Raw genomic sequence first — 6,000 nt, forward strand, 5'->3', positions numbered from 1 at the left:
CACAGAAACCACAGTACTTTATCTCTGTAAAAAATAATAATATTTTTATAATTGTATTCATTTCCATGAAAATCAAGAAAAAATTTACTAGGGCCACCTTGGATAATATTTAAGAAGGTTCGTGCAGACAGACCATGATATAGGTCACAAAGCACATAAATGTCAAGCAAGCATCAAGAAATAAGAAGGGAATTGATACATGGAAGTTTTGCCTGATGGCAGCCCCCAGGCCAAAGCAGCAAATAAAGCTCCAGAGAAACTAGAATCACTATTGCATCTGTTAAACGTTTAGCAACTATATCTTGAGGAAAACAAATATAAGTAAAAATAACGCCTAATTCAAAGCATTTGCTAAATTCCATAGTGTAATTGTACCTGCCATGCACAACTCTCTGGATGGGAGTTAAGATTATAAGCAAACAATCCAGTGCTAGCTAACTCCCCCACACAAGTTTTCACAGTCCATGTGGCTTGAAAAGTCAGGAGACAGAATTCAGGATGAATACCACAGTTTGTAACTAATGTGAGAAAACCAAAAATAAAAAAATATGAAGTAGATATAAACTGGCCAAATTTGGTAAAATTCATGAAATATGCATCTGGGGACAGAGTCCAAAGGACGTAAATAAAGCTGGGAGGAATAAACAGAGTTTTCAATACAGTCTACCACAAGAAACAATTGAGAGGTTCACCTCAGCCATTTTACTGTCTACTAAAACAAACAAAAATCAATACTCTATAGAGAAATAAAGAAGGATAAAGGAATCCTAAAGATTATGTCTTAACAATATTGAAGATATATTCCAAATTTATAAGAAAACAAAGAAATATGAAAATACTATCCATACTCAAGAGAAGACACACTTTATAGAGCCCAGCTTGATTAAAACAAATGCTGAAACTTGCAGGAAGAGTTTTAAATAGTCTCTCATTACTACATTAATAGAAACAAAAATGCACTTAAAATAAATAAACAAGCTAGAAATTGCAACAAGGTGAAGAAATTTTTTAAAAATGCAAATTCTATTACTAAAAATGCAAATCTCTCAACTAAAATTTGATGTGGGAATCCCCTCAGCACCCTGTGAACACTATTGGTTAATAAAGAAGCTGCTTTGGGCCTATTGCAGTCAGAATAGGGCAAAGCCGGAATTCCAAGCAGATAGAGAGGAGAGAGTAGGCAGAGTCAAAGAGATGCCATGTAGCCACAGCAGAGACAGATGGCACCAGAACCTTGCCAGCAGGCCACACCCTCATGATAAAATAAAAAATAATAGAAATGGATTAATTTAAGATATAAGATCTAGCTAGCTAGAAATATGCTTAAGCTATTGGCCAAACAGTATTGCAAATAATATAGTTTCTGTGTGATTATTTCGGGTCTGGGTGGCTGAGAATGAACAAGCAGCCTCTGCCAACAAAAGTTTACTGGAAAGATTTGAAACGGTAGTAGAAAGGCTTAAGAGGAATATCAACACATATTCTTCAATCTGAAGTATACAAAGAATATAATTTTTTCTTTTTTATTGTTTTTATTGAGCTCTACATTTTTCTCCACTTCCCTTCCTTTCTCTTCCCTCCCCTTCTGCCCTCTCCCATGGTCCTCATCCTCCCAATTTACTCAGTTGATCTTGTCTCTTTCTACTTCCCATGTAGATTAGATCCATGTATGTCTCTCTTAGGATCCTCATTGTTGTCTACGTTCTCTGGGATTGTGAATTATAGGCTGGTTTTCTTTGCTTTATGTTTAAAAACCAACTTATAAGTGAGTACATATGATATTTGTCTTTCTGGGTCTGGGTTACCTCACTCAATATGATGTTTTCTAGCTCCATCCATTTGTCTGCAAATTTCAAGGCGTCATTATTTTTTCATTATCCATTCTTCCATTGAGGGGCATTTAGGTTGTTTCCAGGTTCTGGCTATGACAAACAATGCTGCTATGAACATAGTTGAGCACATGTCCTTGTGGTGTGATAGAGCATCCTTTGGGTATTTACCCAAAAATTTTTTGAGAAATTACCATACTAATATCCAAAGCAGCTGTACCAGCTTGCATTTCCACCAGCAATGCATAAGTGTTTCCTTTTCCCCACAACCTCTCCAGCATAAGTTGTCATCCGTGTTTTTGATCTTGGCCACTCTTACAGGTATAAGATGGAATCTCAGAGTTGTTTTGATTTTCATTTCTCTGATGGCTAAAAATGTTGAACATATCCTTAAGTGTCTTTCAGTCATTTTGGATTCCTCTGTTGAGAGTTTTCTGTTTAGGTCTGTACTCCATTTTTTATTGGATTATGTGTTCTTTTGATGCTCAATTTCTTGAGTTCTTTGTATATTTTGGAGATCAGCCCTCTGTCTGATATGGGGTTGGTGAAGATATTTTCCCATTCTGTAGGCTCCCATTTTGTCTTGTTTACTGTGTCCTTTGCTTTAGAGAAGCTTCTAAAAAGTAAAAATATGAACATAAAGGAAAAAGATGAAGTGTCAGTGGTATGTGAGACAATAACAAACTTATCACATATATGTAATTAAAGTTCCAGAAGACAAACAAGAAATAAAAGTATTTGAAAATCAATGCCTAAGATGTTTTTAAATATAATGAAAATTCATGAAATTGAATACATGAAATATGATGAAGCTATTGTATATTAATTCCAATTCTAACAAAGTTTTCTTTTAAAAAAGGAAACACATATATTTTCATATTCAGTAGTCTCAATGATCTAAGATATAGAACACATTCAGGTATAGGATAGACTTTGGAAAACAAATACAAATGAAAATCTTGAAACTGTCCAGCAAAAAAAAAAAATTCTTAGAACAATACAGTTAAACACAGAATAAGGAAGAAGCATTTTATAAAGTTGACATGAATTTGGAAGTTTAGGTCAGTAGTAGAATATTTATTTCTCATATGAAAAGCTCTTGACTTACCCAAGCATTGCAAAAGTCAATCAGTAAAACAATGATATTTTAAAATTTGTAAATACAGAATTATGTATTCACCAAAAGAAACTTTCATAAATAAATGCAAATGCTACAAAATGCAGGTAAATTAATGATAGGACAATTTGTCATCAATAAATTTACTAAAGGAAATTTTGTTTTTCTTTACCATGATGAGGATAATATCCAGAACCTCACACATTGTAGGCAAGTGATCTGCCACTAAGCCCTATATCTTCAACCCATACAGAAAATATTAACTCTTCTATGTGAAAAACATCAGAAAGAATAATATGTATGGGGATGAAATAAGGAAACAGAAAATACCCAAGGCCAAAGAAATAGAATTAAAACCACAAACAACATAGTTTCAAAAATAATCACTTGGGTCTTTTTTAATATCTACAAAGTCTGCCTCTATTACTATCATTCACGAGGCAGAAACAGGAATACCACTGTTCAGGCCAGCAGAACTACATAGTATAATCAGACCTTGTCTCAATAAACAAAAATAAGTAAGAATTAAAAAGATATACATACACAATTGACAAAATATTTCTGGAAATATTAAGGAAAATTACAAGAAGCTCAAATAAATAAAAAATAATAAATAAAAAAGAAACATTGCAGGTAATGCTACATAAATTTAAAGAAAGATATTAAAGATGATATGCCAGTACTAGAAAAACAAAAACAAAAACAAATAATTTTTCCTAAACACATACTACCTGCCAGATGAAATTATGAACACACATAAAATATGAACAAACTAAAATAACTAGAAAACTAGACTTCATTTGTAACAAAAAAAATCTTATTAATGAAAAGCCAAAGGAATGGTGACTTCATTAATAAATTTTGCCTGAATTTATATCAATACTTGTAAAACTAAAAATATTTCAGTAGACCAAATACTTCTAAACAAATGTTTCAAGGACAGTATTGTCTTAACAATAAAGACAAAGACACTATAAGAGCAGTACATTTTTATTCAACATCTCTAATAAATACAAATGTAAAAATTTTGAACAAAATATCAGAAACTGAAATCAATAGCAATTATAAGGATCATGCACTATTACTGAGTTACAGTTATTCCTGTAGTGCAAAGATGCTTTGACATGCACGAATCATTAACCAAATGAAAGATATAAACAATGTGATGCAGAACAAGCATTTGAAAAAGTTCAGCAGTATATTGTGATTTATATAAACAACTCAGAATATACTGGGTACAGAAGGTACAAACTCCAAAATAGTTAAGGTTGCATCTGATCCCCCGCAGCTAATATCATAGTAAATGTAAAAAATAAAACCTACCTTGTAAAGAGAGAAAATTTGATTTCAATATTTCACACAAAAAAACTTTGCAATGAACAAAGTCATGGCACAAGAAATATATGCATATGCATACACTATCATGAACAAATTTTCATAAAACAAAATTAAAAACAATCCTATATGTAATAACACCAAAATGTTAAATATTTAAAAACAAATAAGGGAAGACAAAGATTTACAGAATATAAAATATAAAATATTGATAAAATGAATTGACTAAAACACAAACATATATATAAAGGCATGCATCATGTGTCCATTATTTAGAATTAAAATTAATAAAATGTCCATACTACTCAAGACCAAATACAAATTAAATCTTACTCCCATTAAACCAATGGCATTTTTTTCTAAAAATAGAAAAAAGCAAACATATAACTTATAAGGAACAAAAATGACCACATAGAGTCAAAGAAATTTTGAACAGAACTAGATACATAATACTTTCAGTTCAAGCTGGTTTATGAGCAGAGTGATACAAGTTGCTTAATGGGAATATACACCCACTTCGTCCCAAAGCTAGGGCAGTGATTGGGACTCACAGAGCTGGTGGTGAACATGACTCCACCATATTGGACTGAGTGGAGCCAAAAGGCAAAGCAGCTTTAGTCCTAGCCAAACCGCATAGCATTTTAAGAAGCGTTCCTAGTCAGAAAAGGATTACAGATACACAATAAAGACAGATTCAAACAGAAACAAACCTCTGAATGAGACACAGTGTATTTAAAAATATGTATAGGCTTGGGAGAGAGAAGAAAAAGAGTATAGACAGTTATTTAATAGTTATTAAATAGAAAAGAAATAGCTCTAAAAATAAAAGAATTTTTTAAAGAGACAGTAAAAATAATATAAAAGAATAGAGCCAACTTGAAGTCTTATACGTGAAAAATAGCATAAGTACTTCAAAAGTTTTTAGCAATTTTTTATAAAATTTAATGCATACCTACAATTATGATGATATATAAGTATATAGCCAATAGAAAAGAAATCTTCTGTTTACAGAAAGAACTATACAAGAAGTTTCCAAACAACTTTATGCACATAAGGCCAGGGAAAAGACAGAATGCCTAGCAACAGATTGACTAGGGATACAGTCAAACCAAGATTTTCCTGTGAAGAAAATTTAGGCCAAAACAATTTCACTGCCATCTCAATCAACCGCTCAAGAAAAGAATTAAGATTTTACAATAAAATTCATCCATAGCCTAAACCAAGATACAATATTCCCCAAATTATTTCATAACACTACTATAACCTTGATAACATTCTGACTCATGGATGTGAGTGGTAAAATCCTAAAAGATATTTAAACTCATTTCTAACAGTATATAAACAACTTAATACATCATGACCTGGTTTTGTTTATTCCAGAAAGGCAATTCTGGTTTAAAATCTTAAACGTAATGTACCACATTAATATTTTAGAAGAAAACAATATTTTGATTACATAAAGAGGCAATAAAAAAGAAAGCATTGATAAAAAGGCGATGGTGGCGCATGCCTTTAATCCCAGCACTCAGGAGGCAGAGGCAGGCGGATCTCTGTGAGCTCGAGACCAGCCTGGTCTACAGAGCTAGTTCCAAGACAGGCTCCAAAGCAAGAGAGAAACCCTGTCTCGAAAAAAACAAAAAAAAAATTGATTTCTATCTTTTCCAAAACCAGCAAAATGAGGAACATGGTAACATCATAATATAAGATAATATACGTAAA

Source organism: Microtus pennsylvanicus, chromosome X, assembly GCF_037038515.1.
Source record: "Microtus pennsylvanicus isolate mMicPen1 chromosome X, mMicPen1.hap1, whole genome shotgun sequence".
In the NCBI taxonomy this organism is placed as follows: domain Eukaryota; kingdom Metazoa; phylum Chordata; class Mammalia; order Rodentia; family Cricetidae; genus Microtus; species Microtus pennsylvanicus.